This window comes from Megascapheus bottae, chromosome 15 (genome assembly GCF_031878675.1).
Source record: "Megascapheus bottae isolate mThoBot1 chromosome 15, mThoBot2.hap1, whole genome shotgun sequence".
NCBI lineage: Eukaryota > Metazoa > Chordata > Mammalia > Rodentia > Geomyidae > Megascapheus > Megascapheus bottae.
The window spans coordinates 32,742,324-32,761,852 of NC_143523.1; the positions used below are offsets into that span (position 1 = coordinate 32,742,324).

A 19,529-nucleotide genomic window follows, 5' to 3' on the forward strand; every position below is an offset into this window, starting at 1 on the left:
ATGGGTATTGCACTGAATTTGTAGATAGCCCTTGGCAAGATTGTCATTTTCACAATATTGATTCTTCCAATCCAGGAGCATGGGAGGTTTTTCCATTTCCTCAGTTCTGCTTTAATTTCCTTTTTCAAGGTTTTAAAGTTTTCATCAAAAAGGTCCTTTACATTCTTAGTTAAGTTTTACCCAATCATCCAGAGACAAAGACATACTAAATCCGCCAGCACAACAATGCTCATTGCAGCACTATTTACCATAGCAAAGATATGGAACCAACCTAGATGTACCTCAGTTGATGAGTGGATCAAAAAGATGTGGTATTTGTACACAATGGAATTCTATGCTTCTGTCAGAAAGAATTACATTGCCCCATTTGTTAGGAAATGGAAAGACTTAGAAAAGATCATATTAAGTGAAGTAAGCCAGACTCAGAGGAACTTAGGCTCAATGGTTTCCCTCATTTGTCATAATCAGTAGAAACCTTGGGCTCTCCTAGCAGAGATTTGCAATAGAGCAAAACCCTGATACAAAAGGCCATATAGTAGGATACTAAATGAAAGGATCTCTAGGATATAGACACAAAAGCCATATAATGAATGATTTTTGTTCTTAAGGTACTATGTTATCTCTCATCACTTTTGCTGTCCCTTGGTTATCTCATATTGTTACAGCATCTCACTTTGTTACCTGATATATGGGATATATTTGTATTTGGTTATTTGAAATTGGATAGGGAACGGGGGAAAACAAGATGAGGGGTCGGGGTGGGGGGGAGGGAAATGAGGGCCAAGACATTTGAAAGGGTATCAATGTATGGGAATTAATGCACCATCTATCTGGCAAATATCATGTAACCCTTCTATTAATTACAATAAAAATATATGAAAAAAAGAAAAATATTTAAGAAGGACTCTTTCCTTTGCCATCCTCTCTTCTCTAACAATGTCCTGAACCCCCTGGGGGCTAAGAGCCAGACCTTGTTATAGAGCTGAATTTTTTCCTGGAGCTCAGTATTACTGATATTTAGGACCAGATACTTGGTTTATGTCTGTGTTGAAGAAGAAGGAGGTACAGAAGGAAGTAGAGAAGCATGCTCTGTGCTTTGTTGCATGTTAACAGAAACCTCATACATTTACCCATTCAATACTAATTTTCTCCCCAGTGTGTCCCCAAGATATTGCAATTATATTTGAGGGTTTGGAGCTCTAAGTATATTTTGAGATTTTTGATATTGGGCCCTTGTATAACTGGTAAAATAGCTGGTAAAATTTTTCTCCCATTATGTGATCTTTCTATTTACCTTGGTTAGCTATGCCATTGTAGAATCTATTTTCAATTCTTTCTATAATTTGTTGTGTTTCTGGATTTTTTATTTAGAAAGTTCCAGACTGCCCAGACATCCTAGTGTAAAAGTTTCATTGTTTCCAGTCTTACATTGAGGTTTTTGATCCATTTTGAATTAATGCTGGTGAAACGAGATATATGGGGATGTAGTTTTAGATTTCTTCCCATGGATATCTAGGTTTTGCCAGCACCATTTGTTGAAGAGACAGCCTTGGTTTTTTTGCCTCCTTATTGAATATTATTAGATGGCTGTGGATTCATATCTCAGGCATATCTCTACTTACTAGGCAGGTCCTGGGACCTATATTTTTCTGCTAGTACCAAGGAGTTTTCATTACTATACCTCTGTAATTGACTTGGAAACTTAGTATTATTATTCCTCCCAGCATTATTCTGCTGGCTAAGGTTTGTTCTTCCTATTGTTTTTTTTTATTCTATAAGAATATTTTGATTGCTTTCTCTCATTAAGATTGTTGTTGGATATTGTGATGCTTTGTCAAAATGGCTCAGTCTGGAGTACTGAAGTATCTGAGCTTTATTCTCCATCAATAAGAACCAACTGAGAGCCGTTGCTACTGCATTACATATTTTGTTTTGTTTTGTGTTTTGAGGAAAGAGAAAGAAGATTGATTATAATAGGGAGAAGCTCAAGCAGGGAGACCGTTAGGTTACTGATGCCACAGCCTTAAGCAAATATTCATTAAGTCTAAGTACCTAAACTTCATTGTAAAGCAGTTTTGGGGGGAAAATTAAATATGGAAGGTGAGAGAGAAATATTTCTAGCTTATGGGATTTGGTGAGATTCTATGATAGAAAGATCAAAAATATGAAAATCAAAGACAGCTGAGGTGGCAGGTAATGGATTGATTTGTTGTGGATATGCAGACTGAGTGGTATTCGGATATTTATTTGGAAATAGCTATTATCAGTTAGAAATGTGTGTTGTTTTCTTTCTTCTGGCAATCAGATGATGAATGGAAGTTGATGTAGGAGTTCAAGTAATTATTTAAAAATATGATAATCATAGCTTTGACTTCTTAATTATAGTTTCCGTTTTGCACCAGTAATAAAAATTTCACTTTTGCCAGTCAGTGCCTGAAAGTATATTTCATTTGTGAGGCATGTAGCTTCACCCATAGGAAGCTTTAAGTTTGAGACTCCTAGAAATAATAATAGAGTATGAAAATTATATATATATATATATATTCTCCCAAATCTTAACCATTGATATTAATGCCTCAAATATTAATATTTCAAGTTTCAAATGTGAAAACTGGAATATTTTTGTCATTTTAATTGGGGAGGAGATTAAATTGCCTCTTATTTTCAAGAAACAAAGTAAGAATGAAACGATGTCAGGATCTGTTTTGAAAGAAGCTTAGCAATCACTATAAAAATCAATAATATAATCATTGAACACTGGATTGGGCTTTAGGTAACATTTTCCTTTTTGTTTTGCTTATTTTAGTAGGCACACTTTCCTGGTGAAACATTTATTACAGGCCCAGCTGGGTCATAAAGGTCTAAGGATTCCTCTTTCTTTTCAATATGTTGAACAGTTGGTACTCATTCTGAAACTCATAGTATAGCACCATGAATTGGATTAGCATCAGCCACATTATCAGTGAAGTCTCATTACCAGCTAAATACTGCTTACCAAGGAGGCTCTTTTAGAATTTACCTTTGGATGGCATATAGTGATCATGTTATTTAGCATCCTGCTGTAATTGTGTAATGGAATTAATTTTAAATGGATACTAGACTATCAAACCATATCATAGTTGTTGCTTGAAAAGGAAAATATGGCCTGTTCAGATAATTTAGAAACAGTATATCATCATATAGCTGTAAATGTACTTGGGAGAGATGACAACTATTCAATTGCATTTCATTAGTCTCATAAGATTTGCTTTTTCTCTCACCAGAAGTGGAGAGAGTAAAAGAGAAGATACTAAGAAGTGGAGTGGTAAGGATTGAGGATGTTAAACACACACACACACACACACACACACACACACACACACACACACACACACGTAGCATAGTAAAAACCCATCATATACTGTTTGAAAAAGTGGAGTGGAAGGGGGAAGAATGGCACGATGGGACAAAAGAAGAATTTATTCAAAGCACTCTGTGTGCATGTATGGAAATACCATGAGGAAAGCCTTTCTTACTACTTAGGAAATGCAATAATGATAAGTGTTTAATGTTATCTGTGTTGTGTGATTATATATGCTATGAACTATAGAATACTGAGACATATAGAAAAATATAATTTTGTCATTCAAAGGCAGAAACTGTGTTACTATTATTTTAGTATATCTAAATAAATAGTTGAGATAATTCTACATAATTTTATTCTGTTTTTTCTGTGTACAGAAATAGCATTAATAAAGACACACAAATTCATACATGTGCAAGCACGTGTGTAATCAGATAGAGAAATATTAAACAGATCATTTCTCTCATGGAAACCATGCAATGAATGGTTGTTTACTCCAAAGACTAACCAAGCTTCAAAGAACCAAGGGTTATGTGCTAAAACATATCACTTGTAACTGAAGTAGTATTTAAGCTTAATTTGCCTTTTGAAACCCATTATAGCACATTACCTTTACCACAATGCACTGGTAATTCTCGATAAGTGTAACTTAGATTTGTCTTCTTAGATTATTAACTGTACTTGCATATTTAAGCCAATTTTAATTTTCATTCTGCAAGGAATTCTGTGCTTTGAGCAACTTTGCCATTCATTGTAGTAATGTCCTTGAGATACACATTAGTGGAACTACAAATTCAAAAGATATTTTTAGATTACTTCTAGACCCAGCATTCAATCTCTCTACAGTGACAATAAACAGAAACATCTATGATGCTGACCTGCTTAAAGTTGAGCTTTAAAAAATATCTTAAGGAGATCGGGGCCAGGCTACCCCAAGGCAGGAAATATCTCACCATTCTAGAAGAGTTAGTTTGACTTTTTGTTCTCTCATAAGTATAAGGAGCTGAGTTATTGACAAAGCTGGAAAGAATTATTCATTCTCTGCTTCTTTGTCCTAGAGAAGAATAAAGAAATTTTAAAGGTTTTAGAAAATTCTGAATAGAAGAGCTCACATGACATTTTCTATCAGAAGTAAATAATGAAGGCCAACAAGGTACCTGAAAAGAAAGATTGACCTTGAAGAAATGAAAATTATCCAAGTGACTTACTTAACTATGACTTGAGAAAACCTGGTTGATTGATGGGGAATATTGGGATTAGATGTGGTATCAAAGGTAAAAATCTCAGAAAAGCTAATTCATTTTGTGTGTTCCTAGTCCTGATATCTTTAAAACTCCCATGTCTGTTCATCTTCACCATCACTCAGTGAGAACGGTTAACAGTTTTTTTTTGCCAGTCCTGGGCTTGAGCTCAGGGCCTGAGCACTGTCCTTGGACTTTCCTCAAGGCTAAAGCTCTACCACTTGAGCCTCAGCACCACTTCTGGCTTTTTTCTATGTATGTGGTACCGAGGAATCAAACCCGGGTCTTCACGCATGCTAGGCGAGCACCTTAACCACTAGGCCAAACTCTCGGCCCCAGTTTTTTTTTTTATTTTTAATTCCACATACACAAAAAAATGAGAACCAGATGTGCCCAATTATTTGGCCACAGCCAATAGCTAGGCTAAAACTCCAAGGCTACCTGACTCCCCAAATCTATTGACTCTTCTTGTGAAATCTGTTCAAAACAAGTCAACTGTGAATGCTCAAAGGCAGCATGGCCAAAACAAGGTTGGGCATATCCTACACACTGAATCTTTTAGAAAAAAAATAGCTCCATCAATTGAATAGAAAGAGAAAGGAAGAAGTGAAATTTTGGAACACTACTTATATTGAGGAAATGGCAGAAGAAGAAGTATGTGAGATACATGTTGAGAAATATCATAGAGGAGGATGGGAAGAGTCAGGATGTCAAAAAGACAGACAATAGTGTTTGTCAGAGCACAAGCATGTATTGTTTGGCTGCAGCTGGAAAACCTGCTGCACATCAGAGAAACTGAAAGAGAATGAACCCAGGAAAGACAATGGAATTATCATTAATGATAACTTTGAGGGAACATTTTAAATAAAGGTGAAAAGGACATAACAATAGAATAATAAGTTGAAAAGTAAATGATAAATGAGGAACAGAAACAGGAATGTGGTACAGGGCCTTAATTCCTCACCCTAAAACTAAAGTCCTTCTGAGAGAAAGGTAAGCAACAGAAGGAAGGCACACAAAGGAAAGCTCACACCTGATAGACATAGGCACAAAAGGAAGGGAAGCTGCACTAGAAACTTATGAATACTTCTAGACTCCATAACTATGAAAAAATGACACGTACATTTCTGTTAGGTACGCTTCCTAAACTGTGGTCTTTTAGAATAGCTTCTTCAGAATACTCATCCGTATCTGTATTAGAACATTTATAGGCACATTTACTCAGAGATATAGGACTATCTATTCGAGATATCTTTCCTTTAAAAAAAAAAGATTGACACTTAGAGTAGGATGTGGGAAACTATGTATTTGATTCTGAATCCCAGCCTGAGTATCAATCAACTGTCGTCAGCTTACTACAATGGGAGATACAAAGGGTGCCACAATATCTGGGCTTCTGAGTTATTAGTCAGGTTACTTCAGTTCAAATGCCTAGATACTACTCAGGTGAGCGTGGGTAATTGTTTTAATCTCTTATTTTGCATGTTTTATCTGTAAAATGGAAGAAATATTCAAAGTAGTTTGAATAAGGAAGCGGCACTGTGGCTCAACTGGTAGAGCTCTAGCCTCAAGCTGAAGAGCTCAGGGACAGCACCTAGGTTCAGAGTCAAGCCCCACAACCAACAAAAAAGAAGTTTGAATAATTCTTACAAACACATGCATGTCCTTCATGATTTTGCTTGATGTTTTTTTTATTACTAAAGCATTAAAATGTATAACATTTAAGGTAAAACTGATTTCTAATGTTATTAGGTAAAACATTTTATTTCTCTTTCCAGTCATGTAATTAGAGCAGAAAAAAAGTTGATCCCATACAAGGGATGTTCTTTTTGAAAGTGTTGTTGGGCATAAAACATTGCATGAAAAAAATTATCTTGGGAAAAAATTTGTTTTCCCAGTGCAATGAAAAATAAGCAGCTTTCATGTGAGGTGTTTTATGATACAGCCTCTGGTTTTGAGGCACAGTTTTAAACAGGTATTTACAAAACACATGGATTGTTGGGGTCATGTTTACTGATACAACACAAAGTGAAAGTTCCTTCTTAAGAAGGGAGCAGGACCATCATAACCCACAGCTACGCTGAGAATCCCAAGACCTAAAGCTTTCACTAGGGCTTGCAGGCATGGGGCTGATCATTCATGGACGCTGGAGGAGGATGTGTCATGAAACACTAGCGGCTGAACTATGCATCATTAACTCCTTCTCCATCTCAAGTGGGGCATTTGGGCCTTGGATGGTCCAACTGGGACTGACAATTTTCATGGTCTGTGAGTCGGGAAGTTGTTGCTAAGTGCTGTGAATCATTGTGATAAAAACAATGGTTCAGAATTTTTTTAATCACTATCCAAGCCATTTTTTCTTGGCCATCAGGTTTCCTCACGTAGTACAACTCCTGTGGCATCAGCTATTTGGTTTATTTGATGTCCTGTACGTAAGTCAGACATGAATCACCAAGTGCTTCAGTTCAATCCATATTTGTGTCAGTCTATGTCTTAATCAGACCCAAGTTTAGGTAATATGTTCATTTAAGATAACATCTGAAGAATGCATCCTAGAAGAAGCTAGAAAACTTGGAGAGTTCAGAGAGTGACAATATTTTTTATTATCAGAGTGATAATAAGAGTTAATAGAGGGGTTATAGTTATTCCTAAGGTAGTGAGTACATTACTTCTTGAATGTTTTTATCCCTTCCCATATTTATCTCCCATGTCCCTTCTTCCCACCCTCTCCCAAGTTGCAAAGTTCATTTCCAACTAATTGTTTTGTGATTATTGCTGTTTTACTGGTTTGTCTTTAGTCCTTTGTCTCAGCATCTTGTTTTACCCCTTCCATTCCCTGATACAAATAAACAAATAAATGTATATAAAATATTCCAGATACCAAAGTTAGACACTACAACAACAGAGGATAAACCATAAGGCAAAAAATGAGTAATTAAATAACTTCACATAGTACATTAAAAACAAAAACCAAAGACTATCTTCCCTACTTACAAAAACTAGAGTGACAATAAAGGAAAAGACACTAGAAAAGTCCTCAAGACATGAAGAAAAGCAATAAAGAAAAGAAGATACATTTCAAATCACTGAAGGTAAAATGCGCAAGATAAATTAGGTAGAAAAGTGGAAAGTGAAAAGAAAAAAATCTAGAACAAGGGCCGAAGCAATTTTGATGTAAAAGACCAAGCAGTAGAAGTTTTCAGCTATTTGTGAACCCTGTGTTATAGCAACTGAACTTCCATTTCATGTGATACAACTATAGATAATACAGTTCATAAGAGTAAGCGTAGTTGTGTTCCAACAAAACTTTATAAAAAGGGGCAGTGACTCAGATTTAGTTTTCAGATCACAATTTGGCAACTCTGACCCAGTGGCAGAGAAGCCAGTGTCAGAGTGGTCTCTGAGAAGCTTTATTATTCAGAACCTGACAAATACTAGAAGACTCCCAGGTCTTCTACTTCAGGGACATTTGCCAAGACTCATTGTAAGAAGAGGGGCCCTGGGCTGTGAAGAGAAGATAACATTACTCATGGATGTAAACTCTTGTCTCTACTCAACCCCCTCAACCGCTGACTGCCCAGATCTTTTCCTAAAAAGGCTAGAATGAATCAATGAAAGCTTTGATTAAGGGTGTTTTGTTTCAGTTTTAGTTTTGGTTTTGAAATAGAGTATCACACTGTATGTCAAATTTATTTGAAAATTAGTATGTAGCCAAGGATGGTCTCGAATTTAGGACCATGGAGACTCAGCTTCCTAGGATTATAGATTTGCACCATCATGCTGAACTTTCTGAGTATGTATATGCTTTGACTTTGTTTTATTACACATACTGGTGGTATTCTTAGTCAACTATATGGTGAGGAGTTGGAATGTTCATGATCATTATCTATTATGCTACAATGTATCACATTATTTAAGTCTACATTTATGCTTATTTTACATGACAATTATAGCATACTAATATTTATTTCTAGCTACAAACCCTTTAATATTTCATTTATTCTTTTAACTTTAGTCTAAAAAAAGCCCAAAATTTAATTCATTTTTCTGTCTTGGGGAAAAAACGATTTGAAAAGAAAGATTAATTCCAGAACTAAGGATACTTTGACTTGTTATAGAAACCAATGAAATGACTATATACATTTCTTTATTAAATATTTCCTGGCTATAGTCTACGTGTAGCTATTTTTCCACCACTAAAAACAGAGTTTGCAAAAATGGACATTAAACCTTCAGCAGTTGTCAAAATAGACTGAAAAAATAACTGTCCTCACATTTTTAATGGGTAATCTGTATCCGGGTACAATGGTATATTCCCAGAGTCCCAGCAGCTGGAAGAATGGAAAATGAACATCATGAGTTCAAGGCCATTCTGGGATACACAACAAAAATATGTCTCAAGAAATAACAACTAAAACACAGAGGGGTCTTGCAAAGGTAGCCATAAGCTATGGGTTGGGATTCAGAAAGGAAATAGAGTGTCAGTTATCTAGGACAATGTTTTTCTAAAGGACAGCTCTACCTTTGTTTTAATTTCCAGTGCATCGTGGACAGACATTCTTGTGAAGTAGAATACAAAGAAATGATGAAATAAATTAAAAGGGTATAAAAATAGCTGACCACATTTTACTATTAGACGAAAAGAAAAGAAATGCAAAAGCTAATCACATCGTCATCAAAAGCAAGTGTATAAACAAAAGGAAAGAAAATGATTTTCCTACTTTCTTGGCAATCATAATAAAAGCAATATTATCAGTGAAGTAACAATGTCCCACTCAAATGCAATGAGTATACTTGGAAAGAACATTCAGCATGTCAATATTTAGAATGGTACAGGAAAAATGTTCCTATTTCTTGATTGTTAATGCTTCTGATTTAGGTTGGATTGCAGGAAACATCACTTTGCAGTGAGAAATATCTATAATATTCTATGTTTTAACACACTCAGAATAGAGCAAACCGTAATGCATTATTGGGAAGGAAGAAGTGTTTTTAAAGTATATTTTTAACATGCTGAGAATATTTATTTTTATGCAAAATGGAGCAAGTAGTGTCCTCTTTTAACTAACCCTTCATCAGCATCCAGCTCTATTGACTTCTTTTGTAGTTATGATTAAATTATATTCTGTATCTCACTTTCTGTCTCTAAAATAGGTACTGAAGTTATATACTTTAGGTTACAATTAGCATACTAGTTTTTAATTATCTCCTATTTAACATTAGTTCGCCTCCCCATTCTTGGTTTATAGGCTGTTTACATATATTTCTAATTTTGCAAGTTTGAAAATAACAAAGCAGATCCATGCCACGTTCAAAAACTCAGTTCCATTAAGCTAGATATGGTGTGCTGCCTGGAACCCAACACTAAGGAGATTGAATCAGGAGAGTTGAGTTTGTAGCTAATGTTGGCTATATGGTAAGTTCAAGGAAAACTTGGGCTACATAAGGGAACCTGGTCTCCAAGGTAAAATGTGGGCCCAGTGATACTGTTACTAATGATCTTGACAGTGTCAACATGCAAGTAAAGTTCTGTACTTCTACTTGTTTTTTTACAGACCAAAAATGGTTAATCCATCATACTTTGAGTAGCTCAACTTTATAAAAATGTCTTCATTCAAATATGTTTAGTCAAGGTGATATGTACACAGTTTTGTCAGTCAATATTTAAAATAAAATACAGATTTAGAATTCTGTGGAGAAGTACCTTTTATCTGTGAAAACATGACTTTCTCTAATTTTCTATTTACTTAATTATAATGTGGGGTGTGTGTGTGTCTGTGTGTGTGTGTGTGTGTGTGTGTTGAGTGTGTGTATGTAATTTAGTCAAGGTTCATGTGTGTAGGTAATTTAGTCAAGGTTCATGGTAATATGTCTAATACTACATAGGACATCACATTAAGGTAACTGTAGCCAGGCTGATAGTTTGTTATCCCTGGTGAATATTTGAAGTAGTTTGTGGTATAAAATTCTTTTTTGTTTCTTTTGTTTTACAATATTTAACTTAATTAACTTAGCAGAATACATTTACAGTGTATCATGTTGTCTGGATATAATCAAGGAAATAAATCTTCTTTAAAAACTTATATGAGATTTTTCTCCTCCCATCCTATTTTGAATTTGAAAAGATTCCATTTTAAAATTTTATCACAAAACTCCTAAACATTGAGATAAATATGATCAAACATATCATATATGTACATATGAAGCTATCTTAATGAAGTAGATTTTAGTGCAATTAATATTTCAAACGATTCTTCTATGTTGTATCTAATGTTGCCAGACAGGTATGCAAAAGGAATGAGTCAATGTCTATCAGTTTCTGTGTATCTCTATTTCTGAGAACACACATGATTTACGAATAAAAATGTGCATAGCTGTAAGATTTAAGACAAATACTATTATTCTTTAGCAGCATGATAATACAGGTCTCTGATAACTTAAATTGCCTTTCTGGTTAATTTAAAAGCCCATTTCTCACTGGAAGACATCTCATCATATCTCAACTGAGCAAGAAAATTATACACTTTGAGACTTACTACTGACTAATAAGCTCCTTTCAGAAGGATGCTTTTTCTCAATAATGAAAACATCTTTGTAACTAGGATTATTACCCACTGAGTTTAGCACATCATGTTCTAAAACAGACAAAAACTTCCTACAATGAGAAACAACATTTTGACTGATTTATTAAGGAAATTTTCCATAAATGGAATCATTTTTCATGTAAAATAGTCATATTTTTCCTGCTTCCCTTCATCCATTTATCCTTTTCTCTCTTCCTCTTGTTTTCTCCTTTCCTTTTTCTCTCCTTCATCCTTGCTTTCCTTTTTCAACATGTAAGTCTATTTAAATCACCAATACTAATTTAAAGAGTTCCCATCTGCTTTTTTTTAACTTACAATTACTTTGTTGACTTCATTTCTACTTAGTTATTTATTTCACCCACTTGCCTTCAAAATTTTCCTTTCTTAAGAAAAGTTAGCAGGAAAATGTTCATGCAATGAGATGAGTATGTTTCGTGTATGTTGCTAAGGTGGGCTAAATTTTTAACTTAATAATGTTTTCTTAATTTATTTTGAAATTAATTCTAGAGTTTATGCCAGTGTAGATATGTTACTTTACAGGACAAATAGAAATTGCTCCTGAGTCTGAGTTTGTAAAATAATTCATTTACTATCTGTAGTATTTATTGTGTTTCATAAGTTTCTTCTTATGGCATTTTTCTTTATACTAATAAAGAAAAATATTTTCATTGTCACCATACTCCTCAAATAGATTATAATATAGTTGATAAAGACTTAAGAATGTCATTAAGTATGAGTAGGAATCTGAAGAAGAAACTTATGAAACACAATAAATTATCCATCAAGATGCCTTAAATGCTTCACTTACCAACTATGGACATAGAGACAGTGGCAATAACTGCAAACTTTATCGTATCCATTGAAAATTCATGTTTTTCTCTAGTGATTTAAAGATAATGATCTATTTTCGGTTTTAAGAAATTTAGGATATTATCAGGATGTGACAGTTTCAAAATGGTTATATTTCTATTGACTCAGATCCGTGATGTTTGGTTCCAATTCCAAAAGCCAAAAATTTGCATTTGGATAGTGTTTACTTTGAAAAGGAATTCTGTCTTTTCTATCTATATTATTGAATAGTAATATAAATGGTTCTGTTTCTGTAAATACTAAAGAACAATGCCATGAATAATATTTAAATAATATTCTCAGCCAGAGAGATGATATTCTCCATTTATTTTATCTTCGATAATAATTCTGAAGGTTTTATAAGTGTTATTGTCTAGTATTCAACCACTTAGTATAACACAACAGAGTTGTCTGAAGAAAACCTTATAATTTAGAAGAATCTGATATCCCTGACCTCTGTCTAATGCTTTTCTGATTACCACATTTTTATGGAAATGCTTATGGTGTTTAGTGCACAATTCTAGTTATCCTTCCTCCCAGATGAGATCATTTCCCAAGGGTCTGAGATGACAGCTTCTCCATCCTCTTCTAGACAGCTCCTTAGAAAGGGGTAACGTCCTTTGTAGACTATCATAAATAAACAAATAGGTAAAGAAATAAATCAGGAGCAGAAGATGGCGCTGAGACAATAGGGACGCTGCCTAGCTCTCTCTCACAAAAAGAGAGAACCAGGGAGTCCCACGAGCCAACTACCTAAAGAAATCCATAACAACAAACTCAAAAAGCAACGGAGAAGGACTCAAACCAGAAAAGAAATCCAGATAAAGCTCACATCCAACTTTCTCAAAGAATTCGGAACATGAGGACCCCTCAGCCACCCCTGGCCGCCGGCTCCAAGCTTCAAAAAGCCTCGGCAGAGGGCGCCAGGCTGGGCAGCCCCGACCGCTGCAGAAACCAGCATAGGACCGGGCCAGCAAGCCTCAGAAGCAGCGGAACCCAGACACAGAACCAGAACAGCAAACAGCGGAACCCAGATGTGGAACACAGGTGGCGGAGGAGAACCGAGGGGAGTGAAAGACTCCCCAACACCGTGGAGCACCCACAGATGAACGCAGAGGCATGAGTAGCACAGCAGGTTCCCAAATCCATCAGGAAAGCAGAGCTGGTGCCAAGCAATAGAACTTAACTCAGACCCCTCCACCCCGCCCGAGAAAGACCGGCAGGAGCGGGGGGCAAGGAATTTAGAATCCTCTCCTTTCCCTCAACAGCCTCCTCCCCCAGGCCATTGACCCAGCACCCCACCAAGGGAGGCTGAGGTGTCCCAGCTCCCACCCACCCACCAGGTTCCTCTCCAAGGCCTCTGACTGAATTCAGACAGGTGGGCTTTGCTAAGACCCAGCAACCCACCAAGGAAGGCGGAGCTATCCCAGCTCCCACCCACCCAACAGGTTCCTCTCCCAGGCCACTGGGTCTGAAGAGTGGGGGGCGCTGAGACCCTGCCTTACAACAGTGGGTGGGGTGTGAGGGAAAATAGGAGCCAGCATCTGTCCCCCTCAAATCTTGAGCCGGGCATCCTCCAGATGGGAATCCTGAGCAAGACAACACCAAGGGGCCCCCCCACAGTCACAGACTCTCTGACAAAGCAGCTGGGAACTGAAGGGCCGACCAGCAGCTCACCTTCTGAGAATCAGAAAGGCGCAGCCCCACCCCTGAGAACAGAGCAGACACCTGCTAGTCCTGCTGAGAGCCCCTGAAAACTCCCAAACTCCAGACCCTTGGCCGGGGCCCGCCCCTAGAAGCAGCACAGGAAAACCAACCATCTGCCCAGCATGCTGAGACTGAAGCTGGTAGATCCATCCCACGGCCCACTGTGAGGCCACTGGCTGGGCTGAGAGCTAGTAGTGCAGCAGCACACAGTCTCTGGGAACAGGCCAGAACACCTGCAAAAACTGCAAACTCTGACCTAGTCGGCACAGGAATCAATTTGGCCGAGAACCACAGGTATTCACATATTCCCAGAACCACCAGTCCCAATCCAAGAAAAGACCGCTACCTACTGACCACAGAGCGAACTACAACAACAGTTCTCCATGCCAAGGAGAGCTCAAAGAAGAATTACGACATACATAAATAATCAAAGTCCCACGCAAAGCCCAAAAGGTAACAAGAGCGAAGGGACGAGAGAGATGTCACCATCCCAAGAAATGACACCTGAAGAGACATGAAACATGACCCTATTCGAAGAGATGATTGTGGACATGACTAAAGAGATTAAAACAGAATTCCTAAAACAATTCCAGGAACATAAGCAGGAAATCACCAAAGAGCTCCTTGAATTCAAAAAAGAAATGGAAGAAAAGATTAATACCCTCAGAGCAGACATGATCAGCTCAGTGTCCACACTTCAAGCAAAAATAGAGGCATTAAGCAGCAGATTGACGGAGATGGAGAATAGAATATCAGAAACGGAAGATAAAACACAAGAGCTGGAACAGAGAATCACCACCTTGGAAAAATCAGTCAGAATCTACCAGAGAGAGCTACAGGAACTGGCAGATTCAGCAAAGAAGTCAAATCTTCGTATATTAGGGATTGAGGAGGGGACCGAATTTCAGGAAAAAGGTATGCAACCTTTACTCACCAAAATCATAGCAGAGAACTCCCCCAACTTCAAAAGGGAAAATACTCACATTATTGAAGGTTTCAGGACCCCAAATAGGCAAGATCCTAGAAGATACTCATCTAGACATATCATAGTAAAGACACTAGACCCGAATACCAAGGAATTGATCTTAAATGCTGCAAAAACAAAGAAGGAGCTATATTATAATGGGAAGAAACCTCGAATTACAGCAGATCTCTCCATGCAAACCCTAAATGAAAGAAAAGCTTGGAAAAACATCATTGATGTCCTGAAGACCAACAACTGCCAACCCAGACTGATATATCCAGCAAAACTAGCATTTACATTTGAGGGAGAAACAAGAATATTTCACTCCAAAGAGAAGCTTTATGAATACGTGCACACTAAACCAGCGTTACAAAGAATTAATCGAGAACAAATTGTAGAACATCAAGAACGCCCATCAAGAAGCAAATATCTATAATTCACTAAACACAAAAGGGGAAAAAAGAGAGAGAAAGAAACTTAGAAGTAAAAATAAATAATGACAATAGACACTGACCACTTCTCCATAATCTCCCTAAATGTGAACGGGCTGAACAATCCAATCAAAAGACACAGAGCAGCAGACTGGATTAAGAAACACCACCCATCCATATGTTGTCTCCAAGAGACCCACCTCACTGCCAAAGACAGAAACAAATTCCAAGTGAAAGGATGGAAATGAATTTTCCACTCCAGTGCACCATGCAAAAAAGCAGGAGTAGCAATCTTAATCTCTGACAAAATTAACTTCTCAGTAAAATCAGTACATAAAGATAGAGACGGCCATTACATATTAGTAAAGGGTACAATCCATGCCCATAATATTACAGTTATAAACATCTACTCCCAGAACACGGGAGCACCCAAATTCGTCAAACAAACTCTTTTAGAATTACAGAACAAGATAACTTCAAACACAATCATAGTGGGAGACCTCAATACACAATTCTCAACAAATGACAGGTCAACTCAACAAAAGTTAAGCAAAGACACCATCGACTTAAATGACACCATAGCCCAGCTGGGCTTAACTGATATACACAGAGTCTTCCACTCATGGCGGAACTTTTTACATTTTTCTCAGCAGCACATGGAACACACTCCAAAATAGATCATATAATAGTTCATTCAGAAAACTTAAGCAGATACAAGAGGTCTGATATAATCCCATGCATCCTATCAGACCACAGTGGAGTCAGAATAATTCTGAACAATGCAGTCAAAGTCAAAAAACATTCAATCACATGGAAACTGAACAACACACTTCTGAATAACTCCTGGATAACAGATCAGATCAGAAATGAAATTAAAAACTTCCTTGAATTTAATGACAATCAAGAAACATCACAAAGGAACTTATGGGACACAGCAAAGGCAGTTCTAAGAGGCAAATTTATTGCACTAGGAGTGCATATTAAAAAGACAGAAGAAGAGCACGTAAATAACCTTAAAAAAAACACCTAGAGGAGCAAGAAAAAGTTAATTCTAAAACAACTAGAAGGACAGAAATAACAAAAATAAAATCAGAAATTTCAGAGATTGAAACAAGATCTACTATATACAAAATTGATAAATCAAAAAGTTGGTTCTTTGAAAGAGTCAACAAAATAGACAGACCCTTGGCAAGATTAATCAAAAAAAGGAAAGGGGAGACTCAAATAAAGAAGATTAGAGACCCCACGGGAACAATCACAACTGATTCCCAAGAAATCCAGTCCATAATGAGTAGGTACTACCAGGGCCTATATTCAAAGAAACAAGAAAATCTAGTAGAAATGGATGATTTCTTAAATAAATATATGCTACCCACACTGAACAACAATGAGGTAAACAAATTGATAGACCAATTTCTTACAACGGAATTGTGGAAGCAATCAGGGAAATGCCAACCAAAAAAAGCCCAGGTCCAGATGGATTCACTGCGGAATTCTACAAGACGTTTAAAGATGAAATAATACCTATACTCTTGAAGCTCTTTTGAGAAATAGAAACAGAAAGAGCAATACCAAACTCATTTTATGAAGCTAATATTACTCTCATCCCCAAACCAGGGAAAGACCCAACAAAAAAAGAAAACTACAGACCTATCTCTCTAATGAACACAGACGCAAAACTCCTCAATAAAATATTAGCCAACAGAATCCAGAAACAAATTTAAAAAATCATACACTATGATCAAGTGGGCTTCATCCCACAAATGCAAGCCTGGTTTAACATTCACAAATCAATCAATGCAATACATCATATCAATAGAGTTAGGGATAAGAATCATATGATAATTTCTCTGGACACGGAGAATGTATTTGACAAAATACAACATCCATTCATGTTGAAAGCACTAGAAAAAATAGGAATAAGAGGTACATTCCTCAAAATAGTGAAAGTCGTATATGAAAAACCTACAGCCAGTATTATACTAAATGGTGAAAGATTGGAACTATTCACCTTAAAATCAGGAACTAGACAGGGATGCCCACTCTCTCCACTTCTCTTCAATATTGTGCTGTAACCCTTAGCCAGAGCAATAAGGCAAGAAAAGGACATCAAAGGGATCCACATAGGGAAAGAAGAAATTAAAATATCCCTATTCGCAGATGACATGATCCTTTACTTGAGTGACCCAACAAACTCCACTCTCAAACTTCTAGAATTAATAAACCACTTTAGCAAAGTGGCAGGATACAAAATCAATCTTCAGAAGTCAGTAGCCTTCTTGTACACCAACAATACACAAACAGAAGGCCAAATCAAGAAAATGATCCCATTCGCAATAGCCCCCAAAAGAAAAAAATACTTAGGAATATACTTAACCAAAGATGTAAAGGAATTATTCAATGAAAACTATGAAAGCCTAATGAAAGGAATTAAAGAGGACACTAGGAAATGGAAAGACATCCCATGCTCATGGCTAGGGAGAACCAACATAGTGGAAATGGCTATACTGCCAAAATTGATATACAAATTCAATGCAATCCCCATCACAATCCCAAAGACATTCTTTACAGAAATAGAAGATATAATCCAAGGATTCATATGAAACAAGAAAAGACCTAGAATAGCCAAAACAATTCTAGGCAAAAAGAGCAATACTGGTGGTATTATAATACCAGACTTCAAACTCTACTATAGAGCCATAATAACAAAAACTGCCTGGTATTGGCACAAAAAAGACCAGAAGATCAGTGGAACAGAATAGAAGACCCAGAAATAGAACCACATACCTATAGTCAACTTGTATTTGACAAAGGAGCCAAAGATATACAGTGGAACAAACACAGCCTATTCAATTATTGGTGCTGGCAAAACTGGGCAGCCACATGCAGAAAACTAAAAATTGACCCTAGCCTGTCACCATGCACAAGCATTAACTCAAAGTGGATCAAAGACCTCAATGTCAGACCAGAAACCATGATACTGCTACATGATAAAGTAGGAGAGACACTGGAACTCGTAGGCATAGGCAAAAGATTCCTGAACAGAATCCCAGGGTCACAACAGATTGGAGAGAGACTCGATAAATGGAACTACCTAAAAATAAAAAGTTTCTCTACAGATAAAAACATAGTTGCAAAAGTAGAGAGACAGCCAACCAACTGGGAAAAGATATTCACCAACAATACATCTGAAAAATGCTTAATATCTAGTATCTACAGGGAACTCAAGAAACTCATCCCCCGAAAACCCAATAAACCATTCACTGAAAGGGCAAGGGAACTAAAGAGAGACCTATCAGAAGAAGAGATTAAAATGGCAGAAAAACGTATGAGAAAATGTTCATCATCTATGGTCATAAAGGAAATGCAAAAAAAAACAACCCTAAGATACCACCTTACCCCAACAGAATGGCCAAGATTTTGAACTCAGACAATGACAGTTGCTGGCGGGGTTGTGGAGAAAAAGGAACCCTACTACACTGCTGGTGAGAATGTAGACTAGTTCAGCACTCTGGAAAGCAGTGTGGAGGTTCCTTAAAGAACTGAAAATAGACCTTCCCTATGATCCCGCCATATCACTTCTGGGCATCTATCCTGAACATCATGACCCAGGTTGTGATAAAGACACCTGCTCAGCTATGTTCATCTCTGCACTATTCACAATAGCCAGGCGATGGAAACAATCCAGATGCCCTAGTGCAGATGAATAGATACAGAAAATGTGGTACATATATACACAATGGAATTCTACATGGCCAACAGACAAGATAAAATAATGGCATTCGCAGGGAAGTGGATGAATCTAGAGCGAATCATGTTGAGTGAGACAAGTCAAGACCTAAGGAACAAAAGGCTCATGGTATCCTTAATATACAGCTATTAAATCCAGAGTACAAGAGCGAGGACTCAATAACTGCATACCCAAACTATGGACATGGTAATGGAAATACAAACATAACTATATAGACATAAAAACCTATGACTCTCTAGACATAATGTTTTATTTCATAAATTAGTATGTCTCTATGACATACAAACCCTTAGCCTAATTTTGATTAAGTTCTAAATACTAAGTCCCAGTGATTGTAATTAGAGATTCCCTCCTTGAACACTTGTTTGTTAAACTTGTGATTTAAAATATAATGTAAACATAAGCCATATAATGAATGATTGTTGTTCTTAAGGTACTATGTTATCTCTCATCACTTTTGCTGTCCCTTGGTTATCTCATATTGTTACACTATCTCACTTTGTTACCTGATTCATCAGATATATTTGTATTTGGTTATTTGAAATTGGATAGGGAAGGGGGGAAAACAAGATGAGGGGTAGGGTGGGGGGGAGGGAAATGGGGACCAAGACATATGAAAGGGTATCAATGTATGGGAATTAATGCACCATCTATCTGGC

The 19,529-nt window shown here is 36.9% G+C and overlaps 1 protein-coding gene across 3 annotated transcripts in view; it reads left to right on the top strand.

The window, feature by feature from the left end:
• Positions 1 to 19,529, top strand: part of Prkg1 (protein kinase cGMP-dependent 1) — a 973,708-nt gene that overhangs the window by 867,654 nt on the left and 86,525 nt on the right. The window contains exon 1 of one of the 3 annotated variants that reach the window (XM_090346357.1): positions 6,962 to 7,012. The exons of the other annotated variants lie outside the window; for them this stretch is intronic. The gene's annotated coding sequence lies outside the window, so the exon portion shown is untranslated. Of the gene's footprint in view, positions 1 to 6,961; positions 7,013 to 19,529 lie in introns of those variants that run through there. 3 annotated transcript variants of the gene reach the window in all.